General features: G+C 41.4%; 1 pseudogene; it reads left to right on the forward strand.

Annotated features, from left to right (window-relative positions):
* The first annotated feature begins 7,798 nt into the window (after window positions 1–7,798).
* On the forward strand, window positions 7,799–18,352 carry LOC112306504 (glucosamine 6-phosphate N-acetyltransferase pseudogene; annotated as a pseudogene).
* Window positions 18,353–18,608: the final 256 nt, after the last annotated feature.

An 18,608-nucleotide genomic window follows, 5' to 3' on the forward strand; every position in this document is an offset into this window, starting at 1 on the left:
ACTAACTGTAAGCCTCACACACCGGGGGAGGGGGTGGAAAATGTACAGCCACACTGGAGACCTGATAGCATTTTCATATGTAGTTACCTCATATATCTACCTACATATGACCCAGTAATTTCACTCTTATGTATTTTCAAGAGCAATTAAAATATTCCAAAAAATGTACTGAAAACAGTCATAATAGCCCAAACCTGGAAACAACCCAAATGTCTGTCAACAGGAGAATGGGTGAACAAGCTGCAGTGTAGTCATACAATAGGACACTACTCAGCACGCGACATCGTGCATGAATCTCGAGAACATTATGTCATGTGAAAAAGTAAGACGCAAGAGAGTCCATACTATATGATTTCATTCATATGAAGTTGTAGAACAGGCCTAACTAATCTACAGTGATAGAAATCAGAAAAATGGTTTCCTCTAGGCAGGGGACAACCATGAATTGACTAAAAGGAGATAATAAGGAACTTTCTGGAATGATGTAAATATTCTGTATCTTGATAGGGATGTGGGCTACAGCTTTATGTATTTGTCAAAATTCATGAAAATGTATACTTAAGAACTATGCATTTCACTCTATGTAAATTACACTTGAATTGAAAAAAAAGACCTGGCTTGACATTGTCTTAAGAGGTTCACACTCTATACTGCAAGTTCTTTCAGGACATGAATGGAATCCTTCCCTGTCACCTCTCCATTCCATCTGCTTCAACTACAATCTCATTTCTCCACACTAGCTGAGGCTCCACCCTGCAATCGCCTTCTAACTAGACACTCAGTCCATAGTCTGATCTCTCCAATGAGTCCTGGCACCGCACTCCAGTCTGGAGTGAAATATTCCAGTTTAATTCTCCATTGACCTTAGGATAAATTCCATCTCCTCCTAGGCATGGTCTTCTGTGATCTAGCTCATGCATACCTGTGCCTCACCTCCCACCACTCTCCCATCGCAAACTGTCTCAGAGTCCACCTGAGTTACTTATCTCTTTTTGCACATTGCTCTTTCTGCTTTTAATGTCTTAATGGTCTCCAGCTCATCCATAGATCAGCATCAGCTGAATTTCAGAACCATTCTCAGTACCTGATTTCAAACACCATTCCAAAACCAAGGTCTCCAGAAAATGTGGCTCCTTAAGGAATTTTCTGTAAAATTTTTCTTTTTCCAATCCATTTAAAAAATGGAGAAGTGAGCGTCTTTCCAAATGAAGCCCCACTGTGATTTTAAATCTTTAAAAAAGTCTGATGAGAACCAAGATGATGGCGTAGGTAGACACACTGCGCCTCCTCGCACAACCAGAACTGACAGAAAATCGAACGGCAAGGAAGTCCGACACCAAGGAAATAAAAAATAGACATTCATCCAGACCGGTAGGAGGGGCGAAGACGGGCACCGGGGCAGAGAGGACTCGCGTGGCCATGATGGGATCGAGACTGGCGGAGTGTGGGACGAACTGGGCAGGCAGTCCGAACACTAGCAGACCCTGCGGCCCCACATTTGCGCAGATAAACAGAGAGGGCCGGACTCAGAGTGGCGGAGAGCAGGGCAGGCAGAGCGGTGGGTAGTACCCTGAGGCCCCACATTCACACACAGATAAACTGGACAAACGGCGGGGAGCGAAGCAGACCACGCAACCCAGGGCTCCAGGCGGGGGGGGGGGGGGGGGGGCAGGGAATAAAGCCTCAAACCTCTGATTGAAAACACCCGTGGTGGTTGGGGCAGCAGCAGGAGAGACTCCCAGCCTCATAGGTGAGGTCGTTGGAGAGACCCACAGGGGCCTAGAGTGTGCACAAGCCCACCCACTTGGGAACCAGCACTAGAGGGGCCCAGTTTGATTGTGGGTAGCAGAGTGAAAGATTGAGGTCCGGAGGAGAGTGAAGTGGGCACCATAGCTCCCTCTCAGCCCCTCCCCCACGAACGTGGTCACAGCACAGCCACCAGCGACCAGCGTTACCCCGCCCCGGAGGGAACACCTAAGGCTCCGCCCCTTAAAGTAACAGACGTGCCAAGACGGGGAAAAAAAAAGAAAAAAAATGGCCCAAATGACAGAACACTTCAAAGCTCCAGAAAAAATACAACTAAGTGAGGAAGAGATAGCCAACCTACCGGATGCACAGTTCAAAACACTGGTTATCAAGATGCTCACAGAATTGGTTGAATCTGTTCGAAAACCAGATGAAAAAATGAAGCCTATGCTAAGAGAAACAAAGGAAAATGTACAGGGAACCAATAGTGATGAGAAGGAAACTGGGACTCAAATCAACAGTGTGGACCAGAAGGAAGAAACAAACATCCAACCAGAAAAGAATGAAGAAACAAGAATTCAGAAAAATGAGGAGAGGCTTAGGAACCTCCCGGACACCTTGAAACGTTCCAACATCCGAATTATAGGGGTGCCAGAAGGAGAAGAGGAAGAACAAAAAATTGAAAACTTATTTGAACAAATAATGAAGGAGAACTTCCCTAATCTGGCAAAGGAAATAGACTTCCAGGAAGTCCAGGAAGCTCAAAGAGTCCCAAAGGAACTGGACCCAAGGAAGAACACACCAAGGCACATCATAATTACATTACCCAAGATTAAACGCAAGGACCTACATCCCAGATTACTGTATCCAGCAAAGCTATCATTTAGAATGGAAGGGAAGATCAAGTGCTTCTCAGATAAGGTCAAGTTAAAGAAGTTCATCATCACCAAGCCCTTATTATATAAAATGTTAAAGGGACTTACCTAAGAAAAAGAAGATAAAAAATATGAACAGTAAAATGACAGCAAACTCACAGTTATTAACGACCACACCTAAAACAAAAACAAGAGTAAACTAGGCAAACAACTAGAACAGGAACAGAACCACAGAAATGGAGATCACATGGAGGGTTATCAACAGGGGAGTGGGAGGGGGAGAGGGGGGGGAAAGGTACAGAGAATAAGTAGCATAAATGATGGGTGGAAAATAAACAGGGGGAGGGTAAGAATAGTGTAGGAAATGTAGAAGCCAAAGAACTTATAAGTATGACCTATGGACATGAACTATAGGGGGGGAATGTGGGAGGGAGGGGGTGGGCAGGATGGAGTGGAGTGGGGGGGGGGAAATGGGACCACTGTAATAGCATAATCAATAAATATATTTTTAAAAAAAGTCTGACAAGGAAAAAACCTTGGGAGGTCGTGTTCACCATGGTTAAGTGTTTACAGTCTGGGGGTCTGAGGTTACACTGCTGGCGTTCTGTTCTCCACTCTACTCCTCACCTGCTGAGTTAGTGTGGACAAGCAACTCAGCATCACTTAGTTCCAGAAGGCCCATGACCTAGGGCTCAGAGCCACACCTCTGCATTAGCAAAACAAGGATGAGAACAGTTATACCTCTTCATTCAATTACCATGAGCATTAAATGAGGCCCCATGTATAAACTGCTTAGCAGCCTCCCTACTTTCTCTGGGACTGTTATCTATTACTGTTACCTTTGTGTCAGAATTCTATTTCCATGAGCTGAACACTGTCTATTGTTTTCATGCCCTTCTCATTTGAGCAAAATACTCAAGAAGGAAAGTCAAAATTCTCTTGGGGGAATATATCAGCTCACAAATGGTTTGAGTCAGCTTTTATAGGCAAGCCTGAGTATTTTTTTTTTCTTTTCTGCTAATGTGAGCACATTTCTATCTTGTGTAGCCTACCGTGTGGACTCAAGACCATTAAAGCAAATTAATTTAAATGTTAGTACAAGGGTGAAACAAGAATCCTGGAGAGAGTGAGATAAGCTGCCAGGTACTTCTCCAGCCAAAAATACTAGTTTTATGAAATCAGTGTTAACCCTTCAGCTTCTGTAACCAAGTAAGACCTCAGAAAAGGTATTCATGATTGTTTTATTGTGTTGGCTCCCAGCCCTCCCCCAGCTGCATTCCAACTTCAGACACATAACACAAACACACACAGACTGAGGATATTCATTTTGCTCTTCTTCACAGGGGCCAGTCCACAAACTAGAGTCCTCACTGTCCAATACATTTGCAGAAGGAGCGGAAAGATTCTACCCTGCCATTCTTGCTGCTTTTGCCCTTGCTCTAGGGGTTCATAAGGATACTATGGGGTGGTGCCAATCAAGTGGAAGAAAAAAACTAATTTGAAAGTTGGATTTAAGGATCTTTGTCCTCTAATTCTGATAAAATAGAGCCAAGAGTTGAAATGGAAGTAAACCATCCTTTTTCCCACAGAGTCCTTTGTATTCCATCCCCAGAACATGCTGATCACTCTGAGCCACTTGGAGCTCCCGCAAAAGCTCTTCAACAACTCAGTGGCTTTGCCTGGGATGCTCCAAAGAGCTGGAAAGTCTTTTTCCATCTTCAACCCCATCCCTCCCACAGTCTCCTCTGGCTCACTCCTACTCATTGTTTGGGACTCAGATGAAATATCTCCTCTTCCAGGAAGCCTTCCCTGACTCTACTTGCAACACTTACCCACTCTGCTGTTATTTGGAGTGGCCTATTTCGCTGGACCATGAGCTGAGGACAGGGACGGTGCTTGCTTCATCTCTGTGTCCCAGTGTATGTCACAGGCAGGAACCCACTGCATATTTTGGAAAGTGAATCTTGTTATTCATAGAGGTAAACAGAAGTTGGAGATGCATGGCCACTTTCTAGCAAATTCTGTTCTGATGTCTTTTGGACTGAAAAACATGAAGATCTCAGGACTTACAAACACTAAGTGGCATTATCCAAAGACATCCTTTTGGGTTAAATCATAAATAATTAAACCCATTGTTTGATGTCTACTATATAAAATGCATTTAATAAATAGTTGTCTAATGATCCAATAAATGAATTAAGTGAACAACACTGCCAGGAAGTGACAAACACTAAAGAAAGTCCTGACCTATAGAATTTAGGAATTTGAGGTTCTGGTTTTCTCTGAGTCATGGATTCACTGCTTGAATCTGAGCAAGTGTCAACCCCTACCTGTCTTAGCCTTCCTTTCCACACAATTAAAGGGTTGGACTAGAATATTGATTCTCAAACTGAGTTCCATGGAGCCCTGGCTAGCCACAGAGCACTTTCCTAGCCTCTGTGGAACAGGAGGAGACAAGGGACTAACTGGACATGTGGTACCCTGCCACTGCCTCAGTTGGGACACCTCACTTTGACTTGCTTTATATTTTGACATCCCAATATTTGATGCAGACCAAGGTTATACTCCTGCATGGGTGGGCAAGGAAGTGGGGAGTATCTTGAAAATGATTACATTATATTCTTTCATTCAGTAAACATTTACTGAGCCCAGCACTGCTCTAGGCACTGGGGAGACGAACAGGACAAAATCGCAGCCCTCATTAAGTTTTTGTTCTTGGGTAGGAAGATATACAATTAAGAAATGACCAAAATAATTCTCAGATAATGGTATGTCCATGAAATAAAAGGGAAAAAATTAAAATAATGTGATAGAGGCAATGTTTTATCACTGTTCAGTCACCTTCAGTGAGGATATCATTCGGATTGGATGGTTAGGAAAGATCTTTTTGAGGTGACATTTGAGCTGGGACCCAAATGAAGGGAAAAAGTCAGTCATGTAAAGATCTGGGAGAAGAGCCTTCCAAGCAGGAGGAACAAAAGGTGTAAATGCTCTAAGAAGGAAAGATGCTTAACATCTTCCAGGAACAGTGAGGACAGTGTAGTTGAACCTGAAGCTGGAAGTGGGTGAGGAGGAAAGAACAGTGGAGAAGGAGGAAGAAGCAGGCAGGGGCCTTACAGGCCACGGCAAAGAGTTTGGAGTAGATGAACCTGATGGGTCAGATCTTTGAAAGACCTTAAATGAGTAAGAAGTCCAGCCTGTTGGAATAGGTGAGAATTTTCCATGTAAACTGGAATAAAACTGAGGCTCTAAAATGGGGAAAAATTTAAAAATCAAGGGAAGTAAGCTTTAACAAATGGTTTTAAAACTTTTATTTAGCTCACAGGAGAAGATTCTCACAGTTAGCAATGATAGCTTTAAGAACCAAGGAGAAGATGCTCTTTACCTGGGGCAGACTCAGGAGGAAGAATCAACCTTTATTTTGTGTCTTGGTGTAGCTTTGGAGCTCAGTCACTATACTTGCCCTATTGAAAAGGTTAAAGACATGACCAAGGGCATTAGAGAAGCTAAAACTTTTAAAGGACTTTTGGGTGAATACACTAATTTCCCTTAGAGGCGATAAAGGCATTTCAGCCCTGGAAATGAAATCTATAAGGCATAGGGCTTGGAAATTCTAAAATTGCACCAATATCAATTCAGACCATCTGAAAAACAAAAGAAAGGCTCTTTTTCTATTTGACTATTGCTAAGAAATGCATGAGATAGATCTTAAATCCAAGAGGTAATGGGAAAATAATGGACCCTCCATGCAAGAGTAAGCATCCAGTCCTGCCTGATGTCCCATTTCTGTAACAATCCTCTTTTCACCTGGCAGCTCAGCCAAACGTTTTCTGGCCTTACCACCTTGGACTTCATCTGCTCTCTCACACACTTCTTAAAAGGTATAAATAGTGCATAAAACCCTCCAATGGCTTCCCATTGGAATTAGAATCAAATCAGCCTACCGGGTCCTACATAACAGGACCCTACCTGCCATGACCACTATTCCTACCATCCTCCTCCAGGAATTCACAACACTTCGCTCTGGTCGGTCTTCTGTTCATAATGTTCTTCCCAAAATTTTGTGTGGTTCCCTCCTTCCCATCAGTTCATCTCAGCTCAAATGTCATCTTCTTGGAAAGGCCTTTCCCAACCCTAGTAAGACTGATCCCCAACCCCTGTCCCCATCACTCTTTCCATTGCTCCTACTGTCACAGAGTGCTATCCAAAATCATGTTTTTCTTATTGTCTGTCTCCACTTCCACTAGAATGTAAGCTCCTTAGGAGCAGACACCCTGCCTATGGTGTTCATGGTTACAGCTCAATGCATTTGGGACATTGCCTGCCACAAGGTAAGCATTCAACAAATACTGACTAAATGGATGAATTAAGTGCATTGGCCTCCTAAAATGACATCAAGCCCACAGGTCCTCTCTGTTGATATGTTGTGAATCGAAGACAAGTTCTCCTCTTGAAACTCACTGGGGTATTTTAACAAGGGATCAGAAATCCTAATTACTCAGTTCACACAATGCTTAATGAAGCTGCTTTCAGTTTTATTCTCTCAACCTTGCTGATTGAATAGCCTTAAACTCTTAAAGGTTAGAACAAAAAGGGGGAAAAAAAGCACCTCAATAGCATTCTTTTGAGCCAAAACAGCTTGATTTAATCATAAGGATCCACATCACTCATGGTTGTATTTTATGGCACAGGTAAAGAATTTCCTGCCCTAAGCAAAGGAGGGAGGTGGGTTTGGCTGGGGTGGGAGGGAGTGGGGAGGAGAATATGCAGACAACTGTAATTGAACAACAATAATTAAAAAATAAATAAAATAAAGAGGACTTACTTTGCTAAAAAAAAAAAAAAAGAACTTCCTGCTCCTAAAACTTCAAAGCCATAGTTAATTACACTGTAGACCTCAGATCCTCTCCAAGACATACTATGTATGCATACTGCATCATGAAAATTCATCAATTTGCTGAAGTACAGAAGACAACGTGTAGAGAGCTGTGGTTTCAACATATTAATAACAGTGCTTTTTTTTAAGATTAAGAATTTATTTTTTGTTATTGTTTATGCTGTTACAGTTGTCCCAATTTTTCCCTCTTTGCCCCCCTCTGCACAGCCTGCTCTTTATTAAAATAAAATGTAAGAGGCTTTAAAAATGAGGCAGTCAGTGGGCAAAACCCCAAACCACCATGGTTACTACTATCTGCAAACACAAAATCAGCAAATTAGATCGAGTGGGATCCTGCTGGGCATTCCACCACATGAAGAGGTATGATACTGCTAGACCCTGGGAGGGTCTCCACTACGCCTCTTTAAGAGTGTGAGCTAAAGGTGGCTCCATCATTTAAAGGTATTCATATGTGTTGTCCATACAACATGCTCAACTTGAGGTACCACAGCCCTGCTAGCGACAAAGCTGGCTGTGCTGAACATGCTGAGAGTCGCTTTCCAGAGCCATGCCTCTTGAAGGGTTTTCACAGTCTGGCTTTTAAGTGTTACCCTTGCTAGGATGGTAATTCACCGTATAAAAACAAATACAGCAGAGCTGTTCTGATAAAGGAACATGAAAGAAATTCTAAGAGCTTCCCCTTCCCGAGACAGCCTCCCCTCTCTCCACCTGTCCAGTGACTGAGTCCACAGGCCATCAGTGAAATGCATATAAGCTGTGGTGGCTGCCATTGTGACAGCTCCCTAAGGTCACATGACTAAACAGGCATGCCCTGTAGTAAGAGCTCCATAAAGGTGTATCAACCTGTTGAGGTGGGGCTGAGGGTAGATTTTGAAGAACAGGTTGAGACAAAAAGTACAGGCATTTTGGTTGTGGGAGTAACATAAAAAAATACAGGAACAGGGAATGGAGCTGGATATTTAGGGAACAAGATGAATTTACTGGGGGAGAGTGAGTGACACAGAGCAGCGATGGTGGATAAGACCAAAGAGGCAGGTGGAGTTGGGATGGGCCTCCTCAATTGGGCTTTATTGTAAGAGTTATAAGAGTCACTGATGCTACTGGGCAAGACGGTACTTCTGGGAGACTCCTTTCTTCTAGCCTGCACTGGTGGTTTACTGGTGGTTTCCATTTTCAAGAGCATTTTACCATATTTTTCAGACCATAAGAAGCACCTAGGTTTTAGAGGAGGAAAATAGGAAAAAACTTTTGAAGCAAAAGATGTGGTAAAATATTTAGTAACATAAATAACATAATATTTCACCAATATAAAAGTAAGCTACATTCGGACTATAAGACGTACACCCTTTTTCCTCCCAAATTTGGGGGGGTGTGTCTTATAGTCCAAAAATATGATATTTCTCCATAGTTCAAAGGAAGAAAAAAAGAATGAGGAAATAAAAGACTTAAAGAATATTCATTTTAATTAATATTTGTTCAGTGTCTACTATATGCTAGCATTATTGGAATGTCTAATAATAGAATAATGTCTGAATATTAAATAATTAAATAATAATGTCTGGACATTATTGCTGGATATTACATAGTGAGCAGAAAAGACAAGATCTGTGGCCACATGGAGACAATATTCTAGTGGATGAAACCGGCAACAAATCAACCACTGCATGGAGAACTAAAACATGGTGTAAAATCAGGAGTGATTGGGGAAACAGAAAGCAATCAACTGCAGTTGATCAAAAGAGAGACAATTCCAGGCACAGAGAATAACCAGTACAAAGGATTCAAAGTGTGATGAGCTTGAAGTGTCCAAGGAACCGACAGAAAGCCAGCGTACCCAGGAAGAGGTGGGATGGGGAGGCAATGTGGTGGAAGATGAGGTCAGAGAGGAATACAGGAACCAGAGCATGTAGGGCTCTGAATAATGAAAAAGAGTTGAGCTTTAATCTACAGGCAATCAGAATTCATTACAAATAAGCAAGATAGTGACATAATCTAAGTGATACTTTCAAAGAGCAATTTGTCTGCAGTTTAGAGAATAGACTATATAGGTACGAAAGTGGGGGGAAAAGACACCAGTTAGGAGATGAGATAATCTAAGGCAAAAGAAAATGAGGCTACAGCTATAGATGCAGATTCAAGAGAGTGGATTATTTTGGATTATGTTTTTCAAAAAGATCCCACATGACTTAATACTGGATTGGATGTGGGGTAACAGAGAAGAGAGAAGTCATAGTTAACACCTAGTTTTCTGGAATTTTGCATCTTCATGGCTATTGTTGCCATTTACTAAAGTGAAGTAAACAGATGGAAGAATGGTCTTGGACCTGGGGAGAATCTAGAGTTATACTTTCACTATGTAACTTTTGGAATGTCTACTAAACAGGCAGGTGGGGAGGTCAGACAAGCAATATGCAGTGTGAATCTACAGCCCCAGGGACAAGTCAACACTAGGCAATGTTTGGGAGCCATCTGCACAGGGATATTTTTAAAGCCATGAGGCTGAATGCAGTCACCTAAGGAAGCTACTAAACTACCCACTGACAGTGAACATTAAATTCCAGCTGTAGAGTGGACGTTCCAGCCTGTTTGATTCCGTATGACTGTAAACATCATGCTCACCATCTGACACCACACAGAGCAGAGGAGCTGCCTGCCAGTCAATCCAGAGTCATGAGAGAGAGTAAATTGTTCAAGTATTAAGTACTTGGGGATTTGTTACTCAGTGACAAATAACTGAAACAGATCCCTGCCACAACATTGCAACACTGCTTATCAAGGATACCAGTGATCTTCAGGTCATCAAATCCAGTGGTCATTTCTTGGGTCTCACCTTGTGTGACCACCCAGTACCATCCCTTCTTGAATGCTCTTTTCCCTCGACTTCTATGACCTCCCACTCTCCTGGTTTTACCCCTATCTCTTCTTCACTGCTCATTAACTATGTGAGCAAACCCAGGGAGATCTGTCCAGATGAAAGTGTGTCCCCTTCATGTCGGGTGTCTCTGATTCTCAGTCTACCTGATGGAGGGCTTGTTGTTTCTCTCTGGGGAGCCAGTGTTCAAATACATGATCTTTTGTGTATCTTTGGAGGGCTTTCTGGGGACTACCCTTCCCAACCCCCTGATATGGCAGGTCCAGCTGAAGCTTGACATCCTCTTCTCTCAGCCTTCTCATCACCGGGTAGTTCATCCTACAACCCTTGACTAGAAAGGCCCCATTCCCCACTGGGGTCCACTTAGAAGAATCAGCAAGAAGGTTTAAGCCCCAGGCACCCTCATGGGTCCACTCCACCCAGGGAGACTCCCCTATCATTTCAGTGGAAATGCAGTCGCCCACACTTCCTCTCTCAGATCCACTGGCTCTCACTTACCCCTTTCTCCACAGCCAGCACCATCAGCCTTAGAGTATTAAAATCTCTGCAGGTCCAGTTGTTCAAAACACTTCGGAAGTGAAATAATCAACCTTCCCCAGGTTTTGGGGTAGAGTGAGGGAACAGAGGTTGGGAAGGGGACAAGTCAAATACCCCTCCATGAAGAGACAAAGAGGAAGAAGAGTTGACAGTCTACAAAATCAGTATTCCGCCCCCTCGACACTCACCTACCTCCTTCTTAATACTTCTCCTGGCTCTCTTGCCCCACTTCTTCACTCTCACTGATAAAGGCCATTAAACCTGCTCAACCTTTGGCACCTGGAGGCACATGGGAAGTCTTTCACCAGGAACTAGACCTTTAAGCTAGATTTGGAAGAATATAGTAGCTCAACAGAGTGCTATCTATACTACAAACCCAATACTACCTGGTAACCTCTAATAACATGAAAATATGCTATTTTGGACCAATTTGTTTCATTCAGAGAAAACCAGAATGTTGCATTGTGTTAGTGTGTGGTAGTTAACACCAGTCTTTGTCTTAACTGGGGACTCTTTCAGAAAAGAGATTATATATTGTTAAATTCACTTCAATTCAATCTAACAATTATGTTATGAGCCCTAGATACATAGCTGGCCATTAGCTCAAGGAGCTTATGTCCAGTGCTAGGGGTAACAAGGAACCAGATGATTACAGGAAAGAGTAAAGAGGACATCACAGGCAAATTTCCCAGCAGATGGGACAAAGAACTATTCCTCCCAGGCTGAAAAAGTGTTAGCCTGGTGAAGAGAGTTTTAAGTAGAGCAGAGAGCCCAGGCAAAGCCCTGGAGGTACCAGGAAGGCTGATGTGCTGGTGTGTTTAGGAAACTGGAGGGGATTCAATCTGAGAGAAGAGCACTGGGGGGTGAAAGGGGAGATCAAGCAGCACAAATTGAGATGAGACTGAAGAGGTGGATAGAGGCAGGAACGAGATGCACTGTAAGCCATGTTAATGGTTGTGGACTTTCTCCAGAGGGTCCTGGCGATCCGTGAATGGACTTGAGACAGGGGAAGAACTTGATATGATTTCCAATTTGGAAAGATTATTCTGGCTGCACTCAGTAGAAAGAATTGGTCAGGAGCAAGACTGACGTCAGAAGATCCATTGGGAAGCTGTCGCTTGTCATCCAGGAAAGAGGTGGCTGTGGCCTGGACTAAAGTATTGTCAGAGAGATGGGGATGTCAGTGAATGAACAACAGAGATATTGAGAAGGCATATTCAACACCCTTTGACAACTGATAGAATGTAATGATGGAAAGAGAAGGAAGTGTAAGTGGGATGCCCAGGTTTCTGGCTTGAGCAACTGAGTGCATAATAATGTCATTCTCAAAGCCAGATGGTCCTAGGAGGGAAATAGTTTTGGCTCAGGGATAGGAAGGTGTTTATATACCACTTGCAACTACCCTGTAAAATAAATAACACTCTTAGCATCTCATAAATGGAGACACTGTCAGTCTCTGAGGTGAAAGGTCATAAAGTCAGGAAGAAATGGAGCTGGGATAGTACATGGGTCCCTAGGGACAAGGGAAGCCCAAAGCCAAATTCCAAAGAACAAGTTGGAGTTGCTCATCATTAACCTCACCCTGGAAGCTCACATTTCCTTTTTAGGGGAACAAAGGGAGAAAATTCAAGAGCTATCACCCACAGTCATTTCTGTCCATCTCAAATTCCCCACTAGACAGAGTTGGGGCCTGGACTTCCTTTATCCCCACCACACAATTTGCAAGCTTTTCACCCATGGTTAAAATGGTCCCTGTATGTAGGGACGCAAAGGGTAGCATTTCCTCCTGTGGAAGAAGCGTCCCCACCTACTCCGTAGCTTCACCTTGCACATCCATGGTTCCTTTGCCACTGTGGTCTGGAGTCATATCAATGTCCACTCCACTTGCTTTAAACAATCATGCAAAAGGAAGTAACATGTCACCACAATTATTAAACCACTTCTCCACACTCAGAGCTGGGCCTAATTCAAGCCAGGCTATCTGACGTCTGTAACTTCTGAACTTTTGGAGTATGCAGGCCTCAACCTTCTCCCCTTCTCAATACGTGCAAATAATCAACCACCAGATTTGCATCAAATACCTACTCCACTTGGCATAATGGAAAGCTCAGTGATGAAGAAGATTCATTATAAGCCAGGGCAGTTTTATGTCTAAGAGTCAAACTAAAGCCATAAGTTCAAAAGATGGAGAAACTAAACATTTTTGAGTTCCTACTATATGCCAGTTCTATATTGATGCTTTCCATATGGTATTTCATTCAATCTTCACAATAAACATGAGTTGAAAATTATTTTCCACATTGGGAAATACACAGGGGGAAAAGAAGCCCAATGTGGCAAAGACTGGCAAAACCTTGAATAAATTCAAACTCCCTTGCAGGTATGGCTATGGATATGAGTCCTGACCAATAGAAGCTACATGTGCCACTTCCAGACCTGGCCCATAAAAGCTCTGTGTGATCCTTCACTTTCCATCTTCGCTAAGTCACACCCAGGAGCATCCTAGAAGTCCTATGTTGAAGATGACAGATATGTTTTGGTCTAATTACCTGAATCATTACAGAGAGCAGAGTGCCCCTTCACTGGACTTTGAGAAATAAAATTCTACTGTAATAAGCCACCGACATTTAGGAGTTTATACATTGCTGTAGCTAACATTCATTCATGAATACAACAGGCTTCAAAGACATTAAATTACTTGCACAAAGTCAACCAACTGGTTAATGGCAGAGAACAGATTTGAATTTAGGTTTAGGGAGGGTTCCTGATGAGGTATAACTTTATTATGGCTATAGCAAATAAGGAAGATTTAAAAAGACAGAAAAAGGGGCAGAGAAAGGAGGACATATTCTTAAGGAATCTGAATGAAGCAAAAATTCTATGCTGAAGAACTACAGGAGAGGAAATCAGAACTGTAAATTGTAACTTGTGGGACGAGTCACGTTGTGGTGACCAACAGAAACCTACTCTCAGTGGCTTAGCACAGAGTGTGTTTCTGGCTCATACTGCATTCCAGTGAGGGCTCCCAGGGGTTTGACACATGTCACCTCTGGTCGTACTTGCTGGGTCAAAGAAAATAACATCACTACATTTTTAAACCCAAAGTTGGAGGAAATACAAGTCTACCATCTACCCAGAAAGGAACGATCTGGAAATATTTGATAAGCAGCACTGGTGGCTACTATACAGTCAAAATGAGAGGGTCCTGGATATCAAAGTATAAAAATATATGTTCCTTTGGAAAACATTTTAATTAGATGATTAACCATCTAACACTTGCCAAAAGCAGAAATTCTTATTTCTGGCAGAGACAGAGCAGAGTGATAGCCTGAAGGACTTACATGGAGCTTTGGGAAAGGCAGTCTGGATACATATTGGGAATGTTAGGAATGCACGCACCATTTTCCCCTCAAATTCCTTTTACATACGAAAATCTCTTAATAGTTAACTCTTTGGTGCTGGATTCAGACATATCTGAAACTGAATTCCAGACCCTGCCGCCCACCATGGGTGTGATATTAAATAAGTTGTCTATCCTATTTTAGCCTTTCTCATCTATAAAATGAGAACTATAGTAGCAGCTATCTCATAAATCTGTTCAAGCATTATATGATTTAACACATGTAAAAGTTCTTAATACATTCTTTTTAAAATATTCACTGCTGCTAAACACTCAATTCACAAAGATATACACATTCTTTATAACACTGCAATAAGTAGAAAATTTGAAATTCTCTAATGTTCCAACAATGTAAAAATGACTACACATGTGTGCAGAGAGTCAGAGAAGGAGGAGGAGCACCAAATAGTTATTTTTTAAATTAAGTCAGCATCATATATATTGATCTGGAAAACTATCTGTAACAACATTACGAAACTGTGAAATTGTGGAGAGCAATTTGCAGGACACACCGCATAGTTCAATTTCGTGGGGGTGGGGGGCATTCGTAAGTATATCATGATAAATGGGGGGGAGGTACAAAAGTAGGTTTACAGTGTGAGTACATGAAACACAGTTTATTCTTGTATTATTATATATTAATTTTTGTATTATTTTCCACACAAACAACTGTAAACCTACTTTTGTTCCACCCTGTCTACTAAGGCATGGTTAGTCCTATAAAAGTATTTTTTAAATATTTGGCTGGGAATGAGGTGCTATTTTAAGTTGGTTGTTCAGAAATGGCCTCTCAGAGCTGAGCTGGGAAAGACAAAAAGTTATGTATAAAAACAAAACGCATGACCCAGCGCCCAGATATTGGTTTGCAACACTACTGTCCATGAAAAAGAACCAGGACTCCTTGGGGAAAGGGCTAATTCTAGGGCTGGGACAGAAAATGTAGAAGATGAGCCTGGAGCTTCTTACAGTGCTCAAAAGTGAGAAAATGCTCAAAAAACAAAAGGACAGAGGAATATAGAGGCCAACTAAAAGAGCTCCCAATGTCTAAAGTCAGAACAATTTGAGCACCAAAATAAATATTGGATTTTACCTGAAAAGTATAAAATATTTATGGGTCCATATGATATCAATAAATGAGTAAAAAGAAGCAAATGGGGGAAGCAGGCAAATAAATCTCCCAAGACAAAGAAGTCTGAATAATATATGTAGATATTCTGCTCTCAAGGAAGTGAAGCATAACTTCGTCACCCTTCAAGTGTGGGCTGCACGGTGACTTCCTTCCAGAAAGCAGAGTACAGAACTGGGGGTGGATAGTTATACAGAGTAGAGAAATCTGACAAACAGCATCTCAGCCAAGTGAGCAAGCTTAACATCACCAGTGATAAGCCAGTTCATAGCATGTACCCTTAATAGAAGTGATGAAAATATCGTCTTCCTCCCTAAAATCCGTAACCCCAGTCTAATCATGAGAAAAGCATCAGACCAACCCTGACTGAAAGACATTCTACAAAATACTTGAACTATCTAGGTCATCAAAAACGAGGAAAGTCTAAAAACTGTCACAGCCCAGGGCAGCCTAACATCAAAACAAAAAGAACAAAGAAAAAACATTAAATGTAATGTGGGATCCTGGTACAACAAAAAAATTGAAAATTAGGGAAAAGCTAAGAAATTTGAATACATTATGGACTTTACTTAATAGTGTATCAATATCAATTCATTAGTTGTGACAAATGTCCCATAGCAATGTAAAAGGTTAACAACAGGGGAAACTGTACTATCTTTGCAACTTTTCTGTAAAGCTAAAACTATTTGGAAACAAATAGTTTATCTTTTTTAAATTGCATTTAAGTCCATGAACAGGATTAGGAACAAGCTATCCTGTGAAGGAATACTATTCAATAACAAAAAGGAACCAACTGCTAATGGATGCCACAATATGGATGTATCTTAAGGATCCTGTACTGAGTGAAGGAAGCTGAAGACAAAAAAAGTACAGACTACACAATTCCGTTTACATGGCATTCTAGAATAGACAAAAATAACCTATGGCAATAGATGTCAAATCAGTGGTTATTGGGGGAATACCAATAAGAGTAGAATGGACTGTGAAGGGACATGAGGGAATTTTCTGGGATGAGGGGAATGTCTGCTGTCTTGATGTACATTCATTAAAATTGATTGAATGGTACACTTAAGATCTGAATTAAATATATAAATCAAAGATCTGTTATAAATAAATTTAAAATATAGATAAATAATTCTTAAAAATATGAAAATCCACTCAAAATATATATTAAATTGTGGAAGGAAGGAATCAAGGGAGAGGGGTCCGAAGGAGGGAGAGAGGAAGAAAAGATGTTTTTGGAGCCTAGGAGATTTGGATTACAAGAAAGATTAAAATTGTGTCTAATTCCTTCACTTAGAGAAATCACTTGTTTTAACCTTCCAGATACATACCTAACAGAAGCAGGATAATACCGCTCATACTGTAGTCATTTTCTAAACCAACAGGGTTCCCCTCAACAACATCGTACCTGTGGGACACCACAGCCTTGCGCACTCCAATGGTATCTTATAACCTGGTACAGACATGGCAGAAACTGCTAGCTGCCTCACTAGGGATGATCCCAAGGAGTGCTTGGGCAGAAAGAGTCTTAAGAAAATCAATGACTAGATCATCTACATCCATTTTGATACTTTTTGTAAGCTGATCTGCCTGCCTGAGAATTCACCTTCAGTCAAGGCCAAGCTTTGGGCTCACCTCCTGGATTCCCACTTTCCCTTTCAAAGCCACTTTTTCCCCATTCTAACAGAAAGACAGACTTCATCCAGCCTGAATATTGTTATTAGTATTATTATGCAGCTTGTCAAAAGGGATGATTCAAACATTGGTATCGATGTTGAGATAATCAGTGAAGTGAAGGACAGGTGAACAAATTCCTTTGCAAGTCAGGTGGTTTCCAATCCTTGTTTTCAACAAAACTGAGGAAGTGAGTTGTCAACTGATAACTGATTAAAAATAATATTTGATGTAGCCCACAGTGTGATTTTCACACTGCACCTCAAAAGAGCTCAGGGAATTGAGTGGCATTGCTCTAAAATAATTCCTTCCATTTCCACGTATTTCTTTGTGGAACAAGGTTTGTCAACACTCCAATCTGTAAAAGTATAATTAGAAATGTAATTGGTGGTTATGCCTACGCTTCCCAGCACTAATAACTAATCCACTGGCATGTAAATTAGCTTTTTTAAAGCTTAATTCCTCTCATTAAGAGATTCATTTTATGTTTCATAGGTTATTTTTATCAACTATATAGTAGCAATAATTGTAATGATAATCCAAAAATTTTGTGGATTTATAGCCACATGAAATTAAAATTTCCATTTCTATACATACTGTTGTGGCTGAGAGGCATGATAAATAAAGTGCCGGATGTAAAAAGCTCAAGACCCACTCACTGTATAGGCGACAGGTGAGGAGTCCCCAGTCCAGAGAGGAATGCCCCCCTGAACAGCTTCTGCAAGACCTTGCTGCGAAGACAAAACCTGTGCCTACGTTTGACCCAAGTCCACTCCAGGATGGGGACTGGAGCCAAAATACAGCTACGTTTTCTCCAGCCATTTCCCCAAGACATCCTGGAATAGGTTTGCTTTCAAGGCCTCTTTGTACTGTTGATTTAAATAGAGGCTTTTTTAAGGTACTAGGTCAACGGACAGAGACTGGCGTTGTCAATCGGAACAGTTTATGAAACCTTTTGAGCACATGAAGAAATCTGGGGATTATTATGTTACAGTAGTGAAAGATGTGACTTTAGGACAGAATGTTGCTACGGCAACTCTGATAATAGAACATAATTTCATCCATTCCTGAGCTAAGGTTATTATTAACCCTTACTTTGCTAACCAAGAAACTGAACTGTTGTAAGATTACCCTTAAATGTCTATCACAAACTGTTGGTTTCTGTAAAAAGTTTGGATATACAGGATCTGAAGAAACTACATGTCGGAGTTTTCTAAAGTAAAAATCTTTTAAGAAAGACATTTGTCAAAAGAGCTAATGCAATGAGGCTATGTACCCATCCTGGAGTTGGAATAGTTTGCTGCAACCCAGCAGCCTCCACAAACACTGGATTAGAAAGCACTGTGATACAATAAAATGACATGTAGAAGATTACTTTGGGCTGGTGGGACGTGCTGTGAGTTTAAGATTACCAATGAATATTATAAAGAGCATGATTTTTAGCCAAAACACTACCTTTTTAACTAGAATCTTTTTTG

This window comes from Desmodus rotundus, chromosome 1 (assembly GCF_022682495.2).
Source record: "Desmodus rotundus isolate HL8 chromosome 1, HLdesRot8A.1, whole genome shotgun sequence".
NCBI classification, from domain to species: Eukaryota; Metazoa; Chordata; class Mammalia; order Chiroptera; family Phyllostomidae; genus Desmodus; species Desmodus rotundus.